Source organism: Cydia strobilella, chromosome 18, assembly GCF_947568885.1.
Source record: "Cydia strobilella chromosome 18, ilCydStro3.1, whole genome shotgun sequence".
NCBI classification, from domain to species: domain Eukaryota; kingdom Metazoa; phylum Arthropoda; class Insecta; order Lepidoptera; family Tortricidae; genus Cydia; species Cydia strobilella.
The window spans coordinates 4,459,303-4,485,113 of NC_086058.1; the positions used below are offsets into that span (position 1 = coordinate 4,459,303).

Below are 25,811 nucleotides of genomic sequence, written 5' to 3' on the forward strand. Positions count from 1 at the left end.
CCGCGACGTTAACGCACTCTCGAAAACGTTTTCACATCGCACTTGCTTCCAATTCTAGTCACGTTTGCGCCCTCTAAATACTTACGACGATATAAAATACCCTTCCCACACAAACCGACGGGCTTCCCTACAACATTCAAAACACATACGACCTTTTAGACGTAAAGGGGTAAATGCTACTCAGCTAAGTTAAAAAGGCATAACTTCTCAGAAGTTACAATGATACAAGCGTTCTTTTTACTCGGTAGAATTAAGAGGATACAGGAGTGATCATTTATCCATACAAACGTACTCGACTGTTTCCTCCGTGGTTTTTGAAGTTAGAGCAATGATTTTTTCAGTAGAGATTATTATTATTAATATCTGCGTCGGACTTTTTTGCTTTTCTCGATATTTTTGTTTTTTAAGGCACTAGAGCACTTCAAACATTCGCAAAAACGACCTAATTTACTAGGCGGTAAAGAGAAGCATGGTATTCAAAACTAATATCAATTAGTCTAAGAAGCAAAACCACCCGACATAGATAATTTCATTACCATTTAAATCTCTAAATTTCGTTACATTTGGTTAAGTTTTGGAGGAAGCTTCCGATAGCGAGACGGATATATTCACCTAAAATATTTTTTTTCTCAGCTCCCGTATCCTTTTAAGTAAAGTAACCTCACTTTGGCTGGTGCTAGTTGGAGGTCAGTTTAGGTAATTAATAACATTGGAAGGTCTCTGGGGGTCCTAATTTTGTTATGTCAGGTTGCCACGCGTGCCATGTCCATTTTTATTAATCAATTGAAGGGCACGATTTTAGGGGTCCATAGTGACAATTCGAACAAAATCATACTAGTTACTACTTCCAACTGTTGTATTAAAAAAATATCGCGCATGACATGATATGTTATGTGGCAAAGGGCGTTACCTTTTAAGCAAAAAATCTATGTTTTCTCTTAAAAAAATTTAAAGATAAATACATACCGGTCAAGATCAATAACCCTGCTTTTGTTTTGCTTTATAAAAATATAACTTGTTTCCTAGTTATATTATATTATATCATATTAAATCACATTTACAATCGGGTCTATCGCGAATTTATTTTGTTACCTACCTTTATTTACCGACGTTTCGACACAGGCTTCACTGGTCGTAGTCGCGGCTAACTGACATCCCAGCAAAATGTCAAAACAGACATTTGTGTAGTTACCCGACGAAAAGATTATTTAAAGTTTGGAGTAGACAACACATTTGTACGAAACGTCGTTAAATAAAGGTAGCAAAATAAATTCGCGATAGACCCGATTGTAAATGTGATTTAATATGTGTTCAAAACGCGAAAGTTTTAAATGTTATATTATATCATTCGATGAATGTAATAGGTAAAGAAAACGACATCGGGCTTTACTTTTTAACAGGTTAGCATTGCGGCTGGCGTTCGGCTGTATTATTTTAAAATAAATTGTATGAAAAATCAACAGTTTCTAATAACTTGTAACCCCATCTCACGTATCACTTAAACGTAATTAAAAAAGTAAAAGTAATGAAAGTATAATAAGATACGATACGTCTTAATTTAATGTAAGTAATTTGGAAAGGAATATGTTTACTTAATAAAACAAACGCAGATTAAAAGAGATACTTAAAATAACAAGTAACAAACTAAGCAAAAGAACATTTTCATTTCGTAATTAAATTGAATTTTACACAAACACTCTCACTCTAATTACTAAAAAATACGCTGTATTAACTAATACAATTTGCTTCTTACTGCTTAAAACAGATTATCTGCGGGGCGTAACTGAATTAAAAGTTACCCTTGGGAGCACATTTACCAGGGTTGTCGGAATATTTAAAACGACACATGATACAGTTGGTCTTTTCTATTCTTTATTTTATGATTTGATGACATATCAAAATTAATAATATTCATTAAACATAATTCTGAACTTATAAAATCCCAATCAACCCGTCCAACAGGTAAAAAAAAAACTTTAGATTAAAAAAATACACAACAACAACACAACTATTTAATTCAAGTCAGTTCGAATTTATATTGCGTATTTTCTGTGTTTATTAATTGTACGTTCTGGCATCAGGTTACATTACTACTGCAAAACGTGCTTGCTACGCTTTTATAAATAGCACAAGGTGCAATCGAAATCCAATTATTTCACACCATACCACCTTTATTTCACACAAATGTGCACACAAATCAAGGAAAACATTTCGCTATTTTAAGAGATATCGCGAGTGTTTTATGCTATCCTATTAGTGACAACCCTAATTACTACTGGTAATTTCAGAAGCAAACAGGAATAGTTTTGTATCATCGTAATACTCGCAGTGTACAAATATTGAATGGAATAAATGTCATAAAATTTCGTTGAACATTAGAAGTCACCTGGCTTGAATATCATGCAATGACATAATAAACGTGGAGGATGAAGCATGCTTCCAATAAAATCGATGTGAAAAATTGAAAATAAATGCGCGTCACGAAACCTTACTTTTTACTCTTTCATAATTATGAAAGAGTATTTTTGGTTTGTTCATGAAATTATAATACTTATATAAAACGAGTTTTTCTAGTAATTAAGCATACAAGTAATTTTATGTTAGGATGTATTTCAACTTTTATACATAGAGCTATATACTCCGCGTTGTGAACAAATACCTAGTAAATATTTTATCATATTCATTACATAAATTAGCAGAATACATTACGTCGGCCAAAGGATGACTCACGTTAGACCGGGCCGTGTCCGGGCCGGAGCTTCCGGCGCTTCGTTTTCTATGGAAAGCATCACATGATCACCTGTCATATCAAAAAAAGGAAGCTCCGGCCCGGACACGGCCCGGTCTAACGTGAGTCATCCTTAAGAGTGTAAACCTGCTAAATCCATTGTTGAAATTAATTTATTTTCAACTTTAAAGTATATATAGGTCCAAATCCTCTATTTTCAAAAATGGATTTGGCAGGTTTACACTCTTAGCCAAAGAACGTATTTTAATGGCTGATCAAATTTAACAATTTTTTCTTCGATTACGGGGTTATATAGTCTCATAATAAAAGTCGCATTAAATGTCCTACATATTCACCTTTCGGGATATTTCTGAGAAAACATCCTGTATGCAATACTCATTTTAACTCTCGGAAAGGCGGCAACTATGTTCTAAATTTCATGGAAACTTACGGCCACTTGCACCATCCCACTAACCCAAGTTAAACCGGTTAACCCCGGGTTAGTGGTATGGTGCGTGGTGCTCAGGGTGACAACCCTAATGTGTAAAGCAGTAGGGCAACTTTTGGAATGAAACACGTATAGTTATGTTTCACTCCTATATTGTTGTTTACACACGCTGTTTGCTGTCTGTGTTTGCAATGACGATACTACCGAAATAAGTGCCTGCTGGACATTGATAGTCTCCTATTTGCTTTAATCCATACTAATATTATAAATGCGAAAGTGTGTCTGTCCGTCTGTTACCTATTCACGCTTAAACCGCTGAACCGATTTAGTTGAAATTCGGTATAGAGATAGTTTGAGTCCCGCGGAGAAGGACATAGGGCATTAGTTTTTATCACAGAAGTCATCCTTTAAGAGGGTGAAAAGGGGGGTGGAAGTTTGTATGGGGAATCGATAAAAAGCAGATAGGATTAGAATAAGCCCTTAAAATTACTTATTTCACGCAGACGAAGTCGCGGGCAAACGCTACTTATATATAAACTTGACTACGACGGACTGAGGTTGGAATATTGTGAAAAATGTTTTGTCGATGTGTCAGTTGCAACTTGCAGCAACTAATCTAAGTTTTAGGTACATGTCTAATAGTGAGACAACTAAGGGACTTTTCTCGTAGGGACTTTGGTATTCCTTCTTTTCAAACTGAATAGAGTAAAAAGTTTTTCTGACCTCCACCAATGAACAGCTGCCAGAGCCTCGGATCTATTAATAATCAGGGTAGTTAGCAAACTAACTGTCAAGCTTCGTTGAGCTCCGTTAGCTCCGGTTAGCTTTTAGTCCAATAGGTACAGTATAATCTTGCATATATTGTAGTATATAATTAGAACTTGCCTATGTTACCAATCATTCCATATTGTTTATTTTTTTTTTCATCGAATATCTGATTATATCCAAAATCTTAATTCTGAAATAAAATATCAACCTTTTATTTCTTAGGTAAGAATGGCAAAACTGTCATAACAATGTATTTAAAACATAATCAAACGCAAACCGGCTCTATCTCATTTCAAAATAAAATATCGAATGAGATTTTTATAAAAATATTATTGTACAATATTTCCAAACGGCAAGCATTGAGCGAGTATGTTCCAAAAATGGAATTTCATTTCGCACAGCATCGGTCGAAACGCTCGAATGTCCGTTCGTGAACATTCTATCAATATGCAGCACGATATGAACTTTTCAATTAGCCTGTTCACAGATTAACACACAGTGAAAAAGGTATGGTGATGTAAACGTTACGTGACGTTTGAAATCGCTAGAATACTAACAATGTGAACCGCTGTGAACAATCAACTGGGAATGATGTCTAGTAAATACTTCAAAAATGTACTTAGTCTGTCTGATTTTCTTAATTATAAAAGAATTCAAAGAGTAATATTTATAACAGCTGACGGCGCGATTCGGGAAATGAATTAGAGATTAATTAGATATAAAATAGTAAATATATGTGATGTTCCACGGCAAAATGTGACGTAAGCGCCATCCAATATTAATTGGAGCGGCGTTAATAATAGCGTAAGCGCCAACCGCCGATACTTCTTTCTTCTTTACTATTTCATATTTAGTGAATCTCTAATTCATTTCCCGAATCGCGCCGTGAGAATATGCGTATAAACACGAGTTAATAAAAAATCTAACTTCAATATAAGTAGTAATTTTAATCTTCAGCTGTCAAATACAACCTACTTATCAGTCTGTCAGGCCAATCGTACGTTCGAATTGGCCTGTTACATGCATATCATAAGGGCGCGTTTACACAATCACATTCAAAAGCCACTTGCTAAAAGCATAGCGTCCTGATATCGAGTTATGGCGCGCAAATACAAACAATAAGTGGCTAAGTGCTTCCATTATACGCCGATATCTACGCCGCGTAATACGATAAGACAATCGGGGGGCCTTGTTTAAATTTATGAAGGGAGGCATTGCAGGATAATACCTTATTTTTAATAAAAAATATCTGGGAGACCAGGCTTTCCTCGGAAAACATATAAAAACTCAATAATGCGCGTTTTTTCAGGGATAAAACCTAGCTAGATCGATTTTTCGCCCCCGAAAACCCCCATATAGCAAATTACAACGAAATCGTTAGTCGTCTCCGAGAACCCCGAAATATATATATATATATAAATATAGATAGATATATACAAGAATTGTTCGTTTAAAGGTATAAGATAAGATGAAGGCTTGAAGACATAAAAAGAAATTGAACAATAAACATTTTCAACTAACTGTGTTAAAATTAAAAGGAAGAGTTTTGATTTTTAACGTAGTTTTAAATGGTAAGGTATACCTATAAAAAGTATGTATAACCAGTGTATAGTTACACACACACACACAGTTCCAATGCTCAATGAATAATATCTCAATCGATTTATTTTTCAAAAAGGATGACAGGATAATTTTGATCAAAATTACAAATAGAGTGTGACCAAGCTAACTCTGCATGGCGTTTGGAGTCACAAAGTGTGGAAATGTCATCATTAATGTCAAATTTATATGAAAATATCTTGTTTATAATAAGTATCCCTGACTTTGTCCTATTCAAGTCGATGCAAAGTTATCTAAGACGGATTCTAGAACCTTCTAGAAGGCCCTAAGCGTTCCTTAATCTTATAAAATCACCTGAGGCCCTACCGCGAACCACGTTCGAATGTTGCCTCCCTGTCATACTTACGTAAGAATTTACAAGTGCGACAGAGAGGCAATACATCGAACGTGGTTCGCGGTAGGCCCTCTGATTCTATCAGATTAAGGACCACCCCACACTAGCGTCTCCTAAGCGTCGGCGTGTAGTAAATTCTAATGGCTGCTGCTCGACGCAACGTTGGCGCAACTGCGCGGCGACGCCATTTTCCATAGACGATGACGCTTAAAAGACGCTAGTGTGGGGTGGCTCTTAAGAAAGATCTTTTTACTAGAACGTTTATAGAACAATCATAACAAAGCAGGTAATCCACAGTTCCCATGCAATCAAACTTTAGGCAAATCCACTAAAACTCCTATTAGTTTGTGAACAACTCAAAAATATTATATCCCTCACCACCTTCCGAAATAATTCCATAAGATTTCACTCACTTCTAAAACGTCACATGTCTGTAAAGAAACCATATCAGTTGTAATCACTTGTAACCTTCTTACCGAACTACGTTCCTCTTCAAACTTTCGAATCTGCAAAGTTATCTTTCAGTGACAAAGGAAATTCCATCTTATGTGAAGCGCTTTAGGTTTTATTCAGGTTGTTGACTACTTGGAGATAATTAAGTACGTTATGCTCGACGTGCTTGGAAATAATTCTGTTTATGTCCACAGTTGTAAAAGGACGTAACAGCCATGAAATGTCATTTAATATACACCTTTACGTGTAAGCCGGAATGGGGGTAATACCAAAGTTTTTGCCTGTTAACGCATTGGGATTTCTTTGTAATGTTAGTTATATTCCGAAGCGAGGGCTGTTTTAAAACTTTATTTGACATGAAAATGCTATTTGTGTGTTAAGTAATATATATTACAGTATTTTTACTTTGAATAAATAATGTTAATGTTCTTCAAGGTACTATGGATTAACTGCTTTTCTTTTCCAAAAACGAGGATCATGTTGTGACCGCGCTCTATATTATGTCAAGGTACCTTTATTTGAGTTGAACCGAAAAATGGGTTATAATTGCTGGCCAGTTTTTTAGTCGTGCCGTAAGTATTTTTTTAGGGTAAAATGGTTTCTAGGTTATATTTTTATAAGAAACTTTATGTATAGACATACCGTGGCTAGATTTGCCAGCCTTACTTGTATTTAATTGCCTCGCTGCACTGCACTCAACCCTTTAAATCACACTCTAGAAATGATTTTCATGTGCAATTGTATTCAATCCAAATTCTAATTTATATAAAGTTGTTTTACCAGTTCCCGCTTTCGCTTTATTACACATACATTTGCTAACAGCGTCAGAAAATTCAGCGATGCGAAATTATTTTACACTACCCCACTTTCGTTCAAAGTTTAAGGTGTTAATTGGGTTATGTAATAACGTTCTTATTTTCAGACAATAATAACAATTAAGTGAAACAACGTAATAATCTACTGTCATTACCAAGGCAGCCTCATTTAGATTTAATGAACAAAATGACATTTATAATATAATATGATAGTGTTCGGTTATAATACATATACTTTTTTCTCAACCGCTAAAACAAACACAAAGGAGCCTCGTCTGCCAACAAACCACTTGGTTTGGCAGAAGAAAATATGTATTTAGTTGTAAGTAAGATTTTTGAGTAAACGTTTTTTTTTCTGATAAAAGTTCCAGGTGATGGGGTAACATTGGAAATCGTTAAGTATATGTCGATAATACCACCAGTGGCAACTTTGCTCGTAGAACACAATTTCGCAGTTTAAATGGGGATTGACCACTGAGCAACAGGGCACAACTAAATAGCAGGAACAATGTTGCCAACACTAAAAATCATCTAAATTACGGAGGACTTTTCCTTTTAATCCTATTTTCAACTTACCCCAACTCAACCTGTACACCTACATATAAATACATAGAAAATCACGCGTAAATATATGTGTATGTACATTTATATGTACATACGTGTGATTTCCTTTATATGACAAACGAAAACGCAATGGCACGTAATTAATTTCCGGGTTTATGTACCAAAACATGACGATAAGTCACAAGTAATGTAATCCCTTCCAATATAAGCAAGGCACTAACATAATAAGGCCCGGCAAGATAACTTAAGGAGATTGCAAGGAGTCAGAACCCTGTCAAAGCCTGCAGGTACCTTTAAGTTAGCGAACTGCTAATACCACCTTTCCATAAACAGATTGTGAGCGGTTAACAAGCCCTTTTGAGTTTCGTCGGGAAGAGAAAATACAGTAGGACTCGCATATATATTTTATTAAGGCCGTTCCATCGGTTTGCCGCTGTCTTATTTCGCATTAAGTCGTCACATTTCGCAAGAAAGAACGGGAAAGAACATACGCGCCAAGTGTCAATTTTGATCGAATTTTGACGGTTTTTATTTATTTTAAAAACGTTACCTTACAATATCGAAATTCTAAAGCTATGAAATTACTATTTACGTTAAGATTGTTTTTTCTTCTTTTTTTGTTTATAGTATCACATAATAAATAACCGAGTAAAGTAGGATTAAAAGTCCGAGTTAGAGGTTACTTTGGGAATTAATTGTATCGAGCGAAGTGTCATAATTCGTGTATCGGAAGCTATGTTGTTAAAGATAATATAGTAAAGAACTACATATATTTTTTCCACGTCTACGAATATCAACGCCTCTTAGAAAAACATGATCATATAAGGAGATTTTTCGCCTTCTTTCTCAGGGAACCGCCTTAAGACTGAGGGCAAAAAGATAAGCAGCAATAAGTAAAATGTAAATAAGAAAGAAATTGAAAAGATAAATGTAATTCGGCAATCGGCGGTTTTATTGCTAATAAGCAATATTTTCCAAACAACTTTTGGTAAGTTTGATAGCAGAAAACAAATGTAAATTTTAAAATACAGACATTTTTTGACACCACTCACGCTTAAGGCCCCGTAGGTTCGTGTTCTCCTCTTACTCTCACTGAGGGTAAGCATGACCGAGATAAATGTGCGTACTCAGGACCGCAGATATAATGTTTTTGAATTTTAATTTGTCGTAAGTTTTCAAAAAAGTAATCGATGACTTCCCTCATAAATAAAATTGCGCATTTTTAGAAGAAATTTTCATATTTTAGCTTTTGAGTATAAATGTCACAAATTTTTAATGCGTTTTAGACCAGTAAAAAACTCAGGACCGATTCGAATCGATGAAGTCACTAAAGGAAATCCTCAACATTGCTAATTAAATTTTTTTCCAACCGTAATCTAAAAAAGCGGTATGATTTTTCAAAAACTCCGCTCTCTGAACCTACGGCACCGTAACAGACGTGACAGCCATTAGATCTCGTTCAATTGTTTTTTGTAGCCTCACGCAATAAATTGTAAATTGAAACTGCTACTAGGTATACATATATGTTTAACGAGTATACTAACACTTAGTTAATATCTTGTTTTAGTCACTCGCGCAGCACGCAATACTCAAAACACGGTCGTCGTGAACGCTGCTCGCACTATTAGTGCTTGAGAAAGGAGACCTAGGCTCTCCGAAACATGTCGCGCGAGTGACTAAAACAAGTGAGTCTAAACCGTAAAATGATTTAATTAAATTTAATCATAATAATGTTCATCAATACTTAGCCTCACTAAACCGGATAACACATTCAACTGGAACAAGATAGTCACAACGGATTAGCTGTTCAAACAACTGGAATAACCCGTTGACCACGAACGCTGTAAAGAGTTCGAAACGTCGGGATGTATTATAAATTCAATATACGCGATATAATCCGTTTTCATAGTTTTATAACTGGAATAAATTTAAATAGGTATTGCATAATCGTGGTTGCTAACTAATTCATTATTATTCATTTCATTACCGAAAGCTGTGTTAGTTTACATTGTGAAACATAGATGTACATTTGTTCATGTTAGGATTAGGGCCTAGTTTAACCTTTTCCTCGAAAATATGTATTTATGTAAACATGTACAAACTACAGTTCAGAATAAATAAATGTGTCGTTCATAATCAAAGTCGGATACAAATACAAAGAAGCAAAAAGTGCCTTTTATATTTTTATACAGTTAATTAAGTTTTAAATTTAAGAAAGTTTGTATGCAAAAATAAAAGAATAAGACCAAAGACCATCCGTCAATCTGAAAACGCTCTAAGTTGTGAAGCCTTTATTTAAAAAAAAATACATTCTAGCGCTGTCGCAGACCTTCTGTAGGTACCTTTCACCTTTGCACCCGTCTCTCACTGAATAATGAGACCTGCCAGTTTAGTTTCGGGTTTACAAGCAGAATTATTTATAGAACCTGTCAGTGACCTGACGTTTGAGCCGTTTTGTTGCCTATTTTCTGTTTAAACTGATTATTTAGCTTCAAACGAGAGTTTGAAAGCTGATACATGTAAAATATACCTCAGTTTGTAGCATTTTCCTTGAATATTATTGAAAGCGTCATAAAAATGCAAAGGTATTATACGACTTCTAACGTCTTCTCATGTGTAAATTGGTGTGTAGGGCAAACCTTGGTCAATCGGTCAATAAACCTATCACTTAAATTATTTTTATTAATAATAAACAAATAAATATTAAGGACATTCTTACACAAATTGACTAAGTCCCACGGTAAGCTCTATAAGGCTTGTGATGTGGGTACTCATGACTTGTGTTCTGGTTGAGTACTTAGTATTTTTATTTAATATTGGTTATGTGTATATTTATTTATATGTATGTATTTCTATTAATATGTATTATATGTGTATTTATATTATAAATATAACCTGCTACAGGTTTTCAATTATTTACTCGTGTAATAATTGAACCATAATTTCACTTTTCTGTACGTAGTGTTCGTTTCTCTGTCATTTTTAATTGTCTACTCTCAGTTGCTCAAAGGTTGACTGGAAGAGATCCCTTACAGGGATAAGTTCGCCTTTGTACATTGTATACTTTCTGTTTAATTGTATATCTTAACCTGTCTTATGTGCAATAAAGTATTAACATACATACATACATACTCAGACAACGATATATATAATATACAAATACTTAAATACATAGAAAACATCCATGACTCAGGAACAAATATCTGTGCTCATCGCACAAATAAATACCGGGATTCGAACCCAGGACCATCGGCTTCATGGGCAGACTAAGCCAGACCGGTCGTCAATTCTTGAAGTGTTACCAAAGAGGATAATATAATATTATAGAGCGGTACTGTCATAGTAAATTTTGTAACCACAGTACATTCACTGCCATCTGTCGACACACTTTAAAACTAAAAATGAATATTTATAAAAATACGATAAAATGTATTTAAATATGGATAAATGATTTGTTTTACTTGCATTAATTATTTTTATTATTTTCACCCATGTTCTGTCACTAAAATGCGTTAAAATTGTTAAATAAACGAAACCGTCAACGCCCTCTATACGAGAGTAGGCCAAAGGTAGTAGCGACATCTGATCGAGAATTAAATTTTCGTGATTTTCGAGGCACGTTTTTTCCTTAGACTGTATTCATCTATTACGGAGTTATATCTATCTTTGGTGTTACTAAGTAAAAGTGGATGAATTTGTCTACCATTTTTGAACGTATTATATTTATTATGTACCAGATTAATTTAATAAACATTTTTATTGACACATGAAAAAGTAGATAATTCAGTGATATTCAGTTTAAATCAAGGGCCTGACACTCTTTGATAGAGTAAGATAGTCTTATTGCGATTCCTATAAGAGGGAAGAGAAAATAGTGCCATGCTTTGTCCTTATCACCGACCGAGTGGCATGGTAGGAGGCGATGGCGAAATACCGAAATTTATAAGAGTGAAAGAGAAAAAATTATATGCTGCCCAAATTTTATATGAATATTCTTTCTCTTACCCCCGGTCGCTCGGTGGCGCGTCTATAACTACTTGTATATACTATGTCTATGGGTTAAATGTGACATATGCGTGGTTATTCTGCGATACAGTCAGGTTAAGCTGTAATCAAGTTTTGAAACTAGAAATGAAAGGCATTTTAATAATCAATATTTGTAACATTTTTTTTATTTTTTAAAGTTAAGCATCTGCATTGGCACAATCAGCTTTGGGTCACTTATTTATTACTTAAATGGTCCCACTGACTATCAGTCCGCCGGACGATATCTGCCTGTCAGTTAGAACAAAAAATTTGACAGTTCCGAACAACTGACAGGCCGATATCGTCCGGCGGTTCCATTCATCCATCGGTTTGCTGCTGTCACTGTCACATTTCCCAAGAAAGAACGGGAAAGAACATGCGCGCCAAGTGTCAATTTTGATCGAATTTTGGTCGATTTTTATTTATTCTTAAAACGTTACCTTACAATATCGAAATTCGAAAGCTATGAAATTACTATTTAAGTTAAGATTGTTGTTTCTTCTTTTTTGTTTATAGTATCACATAATAAATAACCGAGTAAAGTTTGATTAAAAGTCCGAGTTAGAGGTTACTTTGGGAATTAATTGTATCGAGCGAAGTGTCATAATTCGTGTATATTCATAGCTATGTTATTAAAGATAATATTATAGTCAAGAACTACATATATTTTTTCCACGTCTACAAATATCAACGCCTCTTAGAAAAACATGATCATATAAGGAGATTTTTCGCCTTCTGGCTCAGGGAACCGACTTAAAAGCTTTATAATCACATTTATTTATTTTTATTTAATCAGGTAAATACACATAATATACAACTTAATTACAAAAGTACCGTTAAACCAGTAGGTTTGTCTCGGTACACCATCCGCAGTAGATTTGATACAATAATAAAATATACATGAGTTACTTAAAAATACAATTACTTAACTAACTAGTCAGAAAGTTGACATTCAGAACAAATATACTAATACTTAATAAAATATTTATAGGAAATATTTGTACATAAGTAGTTAATAATTGTCATTTAACATCATTTTAGCTGTCAAGTACTAGTATTAGTTAATGTAATGTACTAATTCATATAACCATAAGTTTACTGCATGTTCACCATTGTTCACAGGTACAGTCGCCATCAGATATATCGGAGCGGCCGAGGTGTTCACAATATCTGAACACGCACTCTTAACGCCCTAACAATAAAGGCGTGTTCAGATATTTGTGGGCGCCTTAGCCGCTCCGATATATCTGATGGCGACTGTACAAGACACTTATATAAGTTGTGGTTACCTATAATTAGATAAGCATCAGTAGATTTAGATTTAAGAGCATGTAAGATGTAATCTGTTGGTAATCCTAAATAAATAAAACGAAAATAAAATAAAAATAAAGAAAAAATGCTGGATCTAGGATATTTTGGCATTTCAAATGATAAGAGGTCTTACAGAATTGACACTCCATCCAAATACATTTGCAAGTTTCACAGATGTTGGCGTTCACATTTTGCTGTGACAGGGTTGGAGTGTAATCCCTTGATTTGTAAAAATACCATACGTTTTCGTAACTCCAAACGTAACTACTACTACTACGGTAAAATTGCGCTTATATTGTGCACACTGGGGAACTTTATCTATGTCCAAAAAATTTTCTCGAAATCTGACGAAAAAAATTCGAGAACAAATTAAAATCGGACCAAATGTTTGGACTTAATTAGAAAAACAAATACGACAGTAAAGGACTAACATTTATTTTTCCATTATGTAAATAGATTAATCAGTACTACGTACCTTTATGATAATATTTTACCGTTTCTAGGCTGCTTGAATTATTGTAATGTAAGAAAATTGACTAGCAATTTGAGACAATTTGAGTGTTGAATTTGTGTGAAGTCTAGGGAATTCGCCCAATGAATTGTTTAAATAATTGGGGGGAAAGTTATTTTCGACTGTTAGTAATGATAGGTTGGGGCTCGTTAAGTGGAAAGTTGTTTATTTTGAGTCTACTGTGAATAAAATAAGAGTAAAATTAAAGGTGTATTTAATAATTCATATGAGGCGATTAATAGTTATTTTTAGGATTTTTTTTAAACTATAGGTCGATCTGTAGGCAGTCGGTAGCAAAACTTGCCTATGAATTTGAAAGTCCTGGATTCGAATCCCAGCGAAAATTTTATTTATTATGTACCTATATTTTCATCTTCTTTTTTTACTTTCATCTAAATTTATATTTATTTTCTTTATAAGCCAAAAATATATTTACACGTCGCTAAGACACTATAAGTTGCAAAATAACATATTCGTCACAACTTGCCACTAACTAAATACACTATCTCCGGAATGTTTTAATAACTTTATCCATTAAACACTTGGCCGGGCGCCCTGCCAAGCTATCGCGCTGTCAGTTCTGTAAACACTGAACACCTTGACAGGCAAGTGCACGGACTTCCTAAGTTAAATGGTTACATAAATACTGCACTTTTATAGCCAACAGTAGTTGGACCATTTTTAAATAAGGAATAGAAAGGCGTTACTTTGCGGAATTTGTGGTGGTTTGTTATATTTATTAGGGTCGGAACATTAATTGCATGTAAAACTACACAAGTATTTCCCTCACTGATTGACTAACACGTTATCTATTCGCGGATTAGCAAGTCATATTTTTAGTATTAATTGGGCCATTTTTGATAAAGTTTAAGATTACACTTTTTTATTTGGGATTTTTTATGTTACTTCTACTCCGAATCACGAGCTCTTTCGATCGTAACTAATAGGAGAAACAAGTGTGTCCCAAGATTTTTATTTCCATTCATTCCATTTAGCGCAGTAACATTGCCTGTGTTATGAAGACATTTGAGCCAGGTACGATTTGTGATGTTTATATAAATTAGTATAAAAAACCGGCCAAGTGCGAGTCGGACTCGCGCACTAGGGGTTCCGTACCATTACGGAAAAAAACAGCAATAAAATCACGTTTGTTGTATGGGAGCCCCATTTAAATATTTATATTATTCTGTTTTTAGTATTTGTTGTTAGAGCGGCAACAAAAATACATCATCTGTGAAAATTTCAACTGTCTAGCTGTCACGGTTCATGAGATACAGCCTGGTGACAGACAGGCGGACGGGCGGACAGCGGAGTCTTAGTAATAGGGTCCCGTTTTTATCCTTTGGGTACGGAACCGTAAAAATGACGAAGCTTGTAGCAGATATATCATCATTGGTACATACTCGTTTCAATAGCAACTTGCTTCGTCCGAAACATTTGGGACGAAGCAAGTTGCTGATTTGCATTTATTTGTAGCCACATGATGAAGCCTGCGTTGCGGATATTTTACTAGATTATTTTTAAGATTTTTATTTTGTTTTTTATAAAATTTTAAGTAAAAAAAAAAAGGATTGTGTAGTACGACCCAGTTGGAACAGGTCGGTTTTTTACTTATTTTATGTGCAGGATTCGCAACTTCGTTCGCAATCCCAATTTCGTCTTTAAGGCTTGAATTTTAGAAAATCTTTTCTCAGAGAAACTACAATACAATACTCTAAAAATTAGTTTTAAAATTAAAGGTCGCACCTTTATACACTTTGATTTAACTAAAATACCTTCCTACTAAACACAACATTCCCAGCTCGTACTTAACACCGTTGACATTACTTTTATTAAAAAGATCACCGTAAGTGGTGAAATTTCACTTCAGAATAATCGGAATGCTTTTTAAACTGACATCTAAGCATACAATACGACACTCTGCGGAACACGATATCGCCGGGTTATATGATCGTTCGAGGCGTTCGAGCCTTTGAACACCACCTAATAGTCTCCGCATTATTAAATTGTACCTATCCTCCTGACAATTGGGTTTATAAATTTGCTACCTAAAATTTAACTGTCAAACTGATAAATGATTCGGTCAACAACTACATTCATTTCAAGGTGGCTATAATTTGTTTTTCAAAAAACACAATTTGACCGAATCAAAAAGAGTCGAAACTACGAGTATAATTGAGGCCTTTACTAAACTATCTTTCCTATGGGGTAACTGCACAAAAGATCCCTATGGGTCGAAGTGTATCCGCAAGGGCCCCCGAAAACCATAAGATAAGATGAGGCCTATGTACTCATACTACGTGTTTGACGCAGGTCGTCGGGAGGTTATAACTCACCACACATTAGTGTTACATTTGGATGGCATCGGCAGCGTTACTATATATTGCAGCGTAACTGCCGCAGGCGACATCACTGTAAATTCCATTGAAATATGATGTTGCTGTCATTGCCACATTGCTATGGCGTTTGTAACGCCGATTTTATCAAGAAGATTGACAGAGACATCGCATGCGTTAAGACTACAGCAGTACCTAAATCTGAAACAGCAACGCTTATGCAGTCATCATCCGAGCATCACCTTAAAAGTGTCTTCTTAAGAACTCTTTTTATATTTCCTCATCTAATCAGACATGAAAATAAACCAAAGTTTGAGATGATCCCGAAAATTCGATTTCTATGCAGTGTCTAGTGGATCTTGGCTTCGAACGAAACTCACTTATGATGGTATTTCAAGTCCACAACTTAAGCACTTAACGTCAGCTGCTAGCTCGTAAAGATTTGAGGCAGTAACTACCAGTTTATAAGACGACTTAGGTTAACATGTATATCTATTGGAAACGTCATTGAGGCTTGCTTTTAAGATACATAATAGTAGATTGTATGACTAGGGAATAAAACGATCCATTTTAGGCGAGGTGTGCACCCGCAAGCTACTACGAAATATTAAAAGTACAATTGGTACAATTTTTAATATGTAGAGCTATGTTTTTCCCGGGTATTGATTGTATTCTGAGTCAATTGGGGAGGTGAAAGAGGTATTCCGGGCAGATTTATTGAATTTTGATTCGATTCGGGAGTAAATGTAGGCGAAATCAAAAATATGTATACACATTTTCCCTAGGGACTAAAATACGATTTTTGCCCCGCTTTGCGGGTCTAATATGAAGCACTATTAGAGCAAGAGAAGTTTACAGTAAGTACTTGTAATATTCGAGAAAAAGGCCGGTTGGAAAAAACTTATTTTCTAATCGTATAAACTTCTCGTTCTTTTTCTTCGTATAAGTTCGCCTTTGTACAACATTTTGATATAATTTTTTTTTTGTTTTCTCCATTTTATGTAAACCTGTTTATGTGCAATAAAGTGACATACATACATACATACTTCTTGTTCGGTTATTGAACTAGTTGACTTTAAATTGTTTTGTGATTATTATAAGTTAGTTCGATCGAAAATACACAAATTGGCCAAGATAATCCTAGATTTTACGGCTTAAACTCACCTATCCTTACACCAATGTCACGTTATTCAGCATTATGCCTTGCCCAGATACTTTTATTGTTGTACGTGCGAGTGCCTAGGACCGACAGATATCTAGATAGTCTAGATACTCAATAATGTACGTGAAAGGACTGCAGAGCACCAATTTGCGTGAATGCCCAATAAATAAATCAAGCAATAATGACTGCCTGAAACTGCAGCCGTAAATAAATAATCAGATTTACGAATTTTGCGGCAATTTTGGGGACGTTGATATGAAAAACTCGAGCGTTTCCGGATTGTGATTTAAAGCGGTGATTCAGTAGACGTTAGCAGGACCAACCCTTCATAATAAATGATAATACATAAATATAAAAATCCGTAGGGTTGATCCTACTCGCGTCTCCTGATTCACCTCTTTTTTATGATATAGGAGGCAAACGAGCAGACGGATCACCTGATGGTAAGCGATTACGGCCGCCCATGGACACCCGCAACACCAGAGGGGTTATTGACGGCCTTTAAGATGGGCCAACCAATAAGAACTCTGTAGAAATAATAGTAAAATAAAACCTAAATTTAAAAAAGTTACCTACTTAATATGTTTTATTAATATACTACATAGTATATAGTAGTAAGTAACACATAGTAAGATACGTACTAAACCAATAAAGCTAACAGGCTGTCACCGCTGCAACGCAAATACCAACATCATTAAACTAATACGCATGTCGCGAATAGGTATAAGTAGGTCTAGGCATAAAGTAACGTGTAAATAATTGACGATTCTGTTTTATATTCTGTTTGTGTGATAACTGTTTTATTTCCATTTCGTGTGTTTATGTTTTTACTTTTATATGTTTTACTTCTTTTTTGTGCATAGTTATAAGCCAATCAATGTTTTATTATTAAGAATCAATGTCCCACAATAAATATTACCTATTCCCTAACTTTGTAAAATAGCGTAAGCTGATTGGCCAATAAATGAATACTGACTCTGCACAACTCACCCACGTGACACAGTGGGCGGGGCGCGGTCGCGCTCTCATATAAATATGACCGCCCAACCGAGCCTCGTCAGTTACCGACATAATTAACTTTCTCCAAGACCTGTGAAGACCTGTGTCCCCTCTGGCCACAGGCAACCCCCTTTTTCCCCGGGGTGTCCCTCCGGGACCCCCCGGCGTCATAGCAGTAGTAACGGAAGGAATCTTCCAACTCAGTTTAACATTTAAAAAAAAAAAAAAAAAAAAAAAAAGCCTCGTCAGTCCATCAACGACTAGCAACGCAGCAACTAGTCCTACAACACTCTACTAACTTATTAACTTTAAATATGAGTTATTATTACTAACCCTACACTAACCCGGTAATATGGTGGTGGTACTTCGAGGTAATTAGCAACGAGAGCTTCACTTCGGCCAGCGTGTTCCAGTCTTCGGCGTACGAGCTTCAACGAAAAACAGTCTACGCTCAACAACGCAATAATGTTAAATGGTCTCGGAATCCTTAAGAAAATCTTATTACGATGCCCAGGGCTTATGTCGGGGCTCAATTAATGAGGGCTAGGCTAGGTAATTACTGGAGTCGCTTGGGGCTTACTGAAACTTGCAATATATGCAGTGGCGCCGCCACGAAAATGTCGAGAATTTTCCACGAAATGCCATCCTTCTATTACTTCTGGAAACGCTGAGAAAGCGATATTTGGTCTAGTAATATTTCATGACTTGGCTAACAAATTGGCAGTATGTTCTCGAACTTTACGCATGTGATTGAAGAAGCAGCCGTATAAGGCAAACGCATTTCGTAAGCAACGTTCTTGTGGACGGTCATTCTAAAAAATATGTCTGCGGTCTAATTGCCGCGACCCAATTATTTTCATACCAATGTATGAAAAGAGTCGTGGCAAATAAATAAATAATTACATTTTAGTAATAAGCTACTAATACATTATGGAAATTTACATTCCGAAATAAATGATTATTTATTTATTTTATAAATATTATAGGACATTCTTACACAGATTGACTAAGTCCCACGGTAAACCCAAGGAGGTTTTTGTTACGGGTACTCAGACAACGATATATATAATATATAAATACTTAAATACATAGAAAACATACAGGAACAAATATCTCTAAATATATCTGTGCTCATCACACAAATAAATGCCCTTACCGGGATTCCAACCCAGGACCATCGGCAGACGAAGCCGCGGATATATTCTCAGCGAATGATCCTGGAATGCCCCTTTTTACAAGATATTTTGAAAGAGGGCCTTAAAGCCAGGAAATTAGAAGGAAACCAATAAAATGTTTAATGATATCAACCCTCTGATTGAGTCCGAACCCCATAATTTGCCCATTAGGAGTGGCAAACTAACATTAAAATTATTTTCCTGATTTAATAAATAGCATATAAAGTCAGTTCAGTTAGTGCAACACACTCGCAATTATGGATTAAAATCAATATCAAAGTTCGCATGCCCCTCTGGAATAGGGTCAGTCGTCCAACACTAGAAACGTGCGTAGTAAAGTGTCATTTTTCCATAAAACGTAACAAACACACAAAAACCACCAGTACACACTAGTAATTATGTATTAAAATCAATATCAAAGTTCGCATGCCGTCTGGAATAGGGTCAGTCGTCCAACACTAGAAACGTGCGTAGTAAAGTTTCATTTTTCCATAAAACGTCACAATCGCACAAAAACCACCAGTACAGTACAGTAACACGGTCATGTTGTCGTCAGGGGATTTGATAGCATTTGACCTTTAGTTGACATTTTTGTAATTACTCTTACGTCATTAGAGTTTAAGGTGGGTTTTCGATGCTTTTATTTTCGATGCTATCACGAAATGGCATGAGAAACACCATTGGTCGGAATAATACTTACTTCATGATAATTGACTTTTAAAGTCAATCTATCGACACATCTAGAAACAAAGAAACATGCGTTTTCAGCTATTTATGAGAGCGTGAAAACTTGGAACTCGGTCAGGAGTGAGTTACGCACACCAAATAATAGTACAGAAATAACAATTGTAGGTATATTTCAAACTAGCTTCTACCCGCGACTTCATAATGATGATTGATACAAATTACCTTATGTCCTTCTTCGGGCGCCCTTATCTCATATCATATCATATCATCATCATCATATACCTATACTTAAGAGTAAGTCTCTTGTCGGTGGAGCAATTTCCATGTTTCGCGGTCCTCTGCCTTCTCTTTGACAGCCTGATACGACACGACGTTGAGTTTTTCCTTTATTTGATGCATGTACGCTCTCCTTGGTCTTCCCTCCTTCCTCTTTGCTTCAACTTTCCCTTCTATGATGTTTTTGATAAATTCGTCGTGTCGTATCAGGTGCCCAAGCATCTTTCCTCTTCTATTATCTATAGTTCTTAACAAAGTCCTCTTTTCTCCTACTATACGTAAAACCTCTTCGTTGTTTTTTTTTTTTCAGTCCAACTGATCTTAGCCATTCGACGCCAGCACCACATCTCAAAAGCCTCCAGCCTCTTCCTATATATCATATCATATCATGTCATATCATATCATATCATATCAAATCGTATCATATCATATCATATATCATATCATATCATCAAAGATAGATATAACTCCGTAATAGATGGATACAGACTAAGGAAAAAACGTGCCTCGAAAATCACGAAAATTTGATTCCCGATCAGATGTCGCTACTACCTTTGGCCTACACTCGTATAGAGAGCGTTGACGGTTTGGTTTGTTATTTAATAATTTTAACGCATATCACTGAAAGAATATGGGTCAAAATAATAAAAATAATTAATGCAAAAAAAAAACATTTATCCATATTTAAATACATTTTATCGTATTTTTATAAATCTTAATTTTCAGTTTTAAAGTGTGTCGATAGATGGCAAAGAATTTACTGTGGTTACAAAATTTACTATGACAGTACCGCTCTATAATATTATATCCTCTTTGATATCATTAATAATCATTACCAAATTTCATCTAAATCGGTTAAGCGGTTTAAGCGGCAAGATGTAAAATACATAATAGATAAACATACATACAGACAGACAGTTACTTTGACACTTGACATTTTCATATACACTACTTTATTGTGTGTAGTGTCTCTCCCTGACTCAACCCTCAGACTCATACCTATACAATCGTTGACTAGAAAGGAATAAGCAATTTTCTATCCTAAAATAAATATTCTAATATTCTGGTACTTTCCTTGTTTCTTTGTAAAGAACCTTCTTCTAGCGAATCGGAGACATTAATAATTCTGAAATAATCAACGTTGAAAACGATTCTGAGTAAGAAAGCCAAAAATAAGTCTTTATATAAAAAATAAGAATTCGTTGTTGCCTTAATATTACGTCGGTTACCGTGGAGACTCATTCCGCTTTAAAATTTGATATGGTTATCTCATTTTGATATGACCTTGAGTTGTGAAATCAGGCATCTCACGCGCACCAATAAAGCCAAGCGCAATGCCTTGTGAGACGACTACAGATTGCATTTCCTGATCTCCAATCAGCGGGAGACTCTGTGTTAAATGTAGTAACAGTAATGTTTAGTTTTATAGTCGCCCAATATTGCACTACATGCGTCTGTTCCATCAGATGGTTCGCGCTATTAAGGTTTTTCTATTGACCCTTGTAAGCTAATTTTGGTTTCCGAATTAAATAAGCAAATATTAAGTTGACAAGTGCAGTGTTTCTATAAAAATAGTACCTAGTCTGTGTAGTGCAGTAGTGAGTGAACACGCTGCACGATGATTGGTGCTTACGGTCAAGATCGTATCAAAATAAGATAAAAACCATATCAAATTCTCGAAACAAAACCGGCCTCCTGCTTTTTAGGGGCTTTAATCCACCGCCCCAATAACTTAGTCTCGTACAAACTTTCCCAAAGGCGCAGTTTAAAAGCTGTAAGGAGTTTAAGTTCCAATCAACCTAAGCAGGGAGTCTGAAAGGGTTTCTACGGTTCCAGAGCTTTGTTTTTTTAACGTGTTTGCTCTGACCCGACTTCATCTGAATTGCGTTCTTGCTAAGTAGACTTAGTGCCGAGTTCGATGGTTGAACTTTAAACTATTACGCTAAGGATAGTTGGGAAAATAGTTCATTATGTACATTTTAATTTAAATAATTTCAATTTAGCTTAGATAATACGGATATCGAACTAATTTGTGAAATTTTTAGTATTAAATTTGATCTATATAATATTCAATATAATTATGGAATAATATTAAGATCAATAAATTGCTCTGATAATTCGCTTAAGATAGTATATATATGTACATATAATTCACCATTCATAAGTACTTGTTGCTAGGCCTACATGAATAAAGTATGTTTGAACTTTAACTTTATGAAGGGGGTTAAATAAAGCTTTAACCCTTAAGCTGGATTTTAGTGCCTACTTTCCGAAACCTGTATATGAAGATCCAATCTAGTTACGGAGGGCTATATTAATAAATAATTTGTGTAAGACATAATACCTACAAAAAGACGCAAAAAAAACTGCTTCAGACTAAACTAACTAAAGTTTAGAGTTAAAGGTCATTGTGCCAGATATTATCAGCACGTACCAATAACTAGACAGGAGCTAGCGCACGCGCTGATCCAGTTAAGATAAATGTTGTATCGGCGTATATTAGGATAGAAGACTTATTACAATTGTATGCCTGTATAGGCACTAATTGATACTTAATAATTATAACATTTTAAACTTTCGCGTTTTGAACACATATTAAATCACATTTAGTCGCGTAGTAACACAAGTCTCTGTTTTGACATTTTGCTGGGACATCAGTTAGCCACGACCACGACCAGTGAAACCTGTGTCGAAACGTCGGTGAATAAAGTTAACAAAATAAATTCGCAATAGACCCGAATTTAAATGTGATTTAACACTTAATAAATTAGTAAAGTCTACCCGCCAACGGAAACTTTACTGTTCATGCGGCTGGCCCTAAAGTCATTATACCTATTCTTCCTAATTGATTTACATTCAGTCATTGTTACCTAAATGAGGTTCTCTTTTATAGCCCCTATTACCTGATTTCAGCTTGCCTCGATTTTTGGACCGACATTGTTAGCTTAGGCCTAAGTAAATACAAGCCTTGAACACATATAATTCGTACTAATATTATAAAATTAAAACTTGTATGTACCTACACCTAATGACTTTGTAGTCAAACTAGCAAAATCGCATTGAATAGAGTACCTATTTACCTACCTGCATTCTTAGCAAGCCAAGGCTATGGCAGGCATCAGTGTTGCTGTTGGCCGAACGTTAATTGCAATTAACCATTAAACAGTACAAATTGAACAGTAAACCGTAACAGATGGTTACAGATTACAGTTCAATTTGTACTGGTTAATGGTTAATTGCATTAACGTTTCGGCCAACACTGGCAGCCATACAATGGGGTAAGCTACGAAACTGCTTTATAATTGCCAGTAATTGAAACTAGTTTACCCAGATATTAAAGCGGGTTCTTTATGGCTCTACGATGACCATGCGATGGTTGAGAGCACGCACTATGGAATGGGCCTCGTGTAGATGTGTACGCACCATAGCTGGCCCACTACCTTTGATGTGCGGACGAAAAATTGACACCGTGGCCATTCCATCGCCATCCCGCCGCGCCGTAAGCCATCCGACACAACTACTTACTTTGACTGATTTTTACTTTCTATTTATAGAAAGTGGTTTTATAAATATACAATGACTTTACTGTTTTATTTTCTTTTGATTATTTATAGACGGACATTATTTTATTTTTTATATTATTATTCTCTGTAAAATTTGATTCATAATTATTATTATTGATATTGTGTTGCGACGATCTTTTTGTAAATGCATTTTATTTTGACATGTAAAATATAATGTACATTTTCAATGAGAAATAAATGAATCTAATATAATCTCTTACTTTCTTAATGAATCTACCCTCTCTACACGCTGGCCCATCTTAGTGGGCCAGTACGATGGCCCTACATGTAGAGGAGCCATTAGGAAGACGGCTATTATGTAATTTCGTGATAATTATGTCGATACATCCAGTTAAAACGGAAGGTCGTAGATTTAACTAATGCTAGCTTTAGTTTTAGGTAGCTTTGGCCTGGTTTACCAGACTAGGTATATATCCCAACAAGACCTAGTTTTAGAAGTAGTTAAGTTTCGTCAAAACTAGTACCTATGCCAATCTTTGCGATTACTGTAAACTTGATCAAATCGTCTACCAGACACCTAGGCTGGCTTGAAAAAACGGTGACCTTAATGAATTGTATTATGTAGAATGCTATTTAATAGAGAATTTTTTTGAAGCCAGGCAATTATGTTTGGTATGGTAGGCAATGTTAATCAAGTTTACAGCTAACAAAGAAACCTGGACAGTTAATAAAAAACCGGACAAGTGCGAGTCGTACTCGCCCACCGAGGGATCCGTACTTTTTAGTATTTGTATAGCGCCAACAGAAATACATGATCTGTGAAAATTTCAGCTGTCTAGCTATCACGGTTCATGAGATACAGCCTGGTGACAGAAAGACTGACAGACAGACAGATAGACGGACAGACGCCCGTTACCCTTTTAAGCCCCTTTAATCCTAAAAAACTACCAAAAAAGAGTTAAAAAGTTGACAAACTTGATGAATATAATGATCAAAAATATTTTTGAATTTACGAAAGTCAACCCACATTTGATACATCGTTCGACAAGTAATTGAATTAATTATTTGTCAAAATTACATGTAATTAAAAAATGAGTAAAAATCGTGAAAATTTAAATCAGTGAAAATTACATGTAATTTGACGACCGGCCTGGCCCAGTGGGTAGTGACCCTGCATGTGAAGCCGATGGTCCTGGGTTCGAATCCCGGTAAGGGCATTTATTTGTGTGATGAACACAAATATTTGTTTGTGAGTCATGGGTGTTTTCTATGTATATAAGTATGTATTTATCTATATAAGTATGTATATCGTCGCCTAGCACCCAAAGTACAAGATTTGCTTAGTTTGTGGCTAAGTTGATCTGTGTAAGATGTCCCCTAATATTTATTTATTTATTTTTCAGTGTCTTTAGCAGTCAACCACCTGTATTGATCACAAATGAATAATAGAGTACTTAGTTGTCTGAGCGTAATAGTTTTGAAAAGTTTGAGGTGAGAATTCTAATAAGTTCTAAACTAAATAATTGCTGTTTTTAACTGAAATGAAAGGGTTTTAATAAATTATTATTTTATGTGCAAAGTTTCTATAAACCAATTAAAACTTGTAAAAAAAGATTAACAACTAAAAACTCGACTGTTTTTGATAGAAAAAGTGTTTAAAAATGTAGACAGGAATGTTTTTATATCTAGATTTTTCAGTGGCGGCTGTTTGAATTTGCGTCTGGCGTGACATAGAAAAATCTGTTTTAGTTAGTTTGGTATATATTGAATATTTCTTTGACCAAAATACTGCCACTGATACCTTTATTAAATTTAATAAAAAAAATATAAAAAGGCAATTTAAAAGTATATATTTTTAAGGCTAGAGAAGCAACATTATGACTCCACAAACGTGTTCCATTTTGCTAAAAGATCCTCTTGGCTGTAAATTTTGCTACATTGTAAGAAACGAATAACAGTAAAAAATTTAAAAAAAATGTATTTATAAACTCTTTATTGTACAAAACACAAAATACAAGTATGGCACAGGATAGACAGTACAAAGGCGAACTTATCATTTTAAGGGATTTCTTCC

At 35.1% G+C, this 25,811-nt stretch overlaps 1 long non-coding RNA gene across 1 annotated transcript in view; it reads right to left on the reverse strand.

Moving 5' to 3' along the window:
- Nucleotides 1-10,746: 10,746 nt before the first annotated feature.
- Nucleotides 10,747-25,811, reverse strand: part of LOC134749453 (uncharacterized) — a 68,274-nt gene continuing 53,209 nt past the window's right edge. Inside the window, exons 2-3 of the long non-coding RNA XR_010128492.1 lie at nt 16,878-16,962; nt 10,747-10,777 (exon numbers count right to left, since the gene is read on the reverse strand). This is a non-coding gene — a long non-coding RNA (uncharacterized LOC134749453). The remainder of the gene's footprint in view (nt 10,778-16,877; nt 16,963-25,811) is intronic.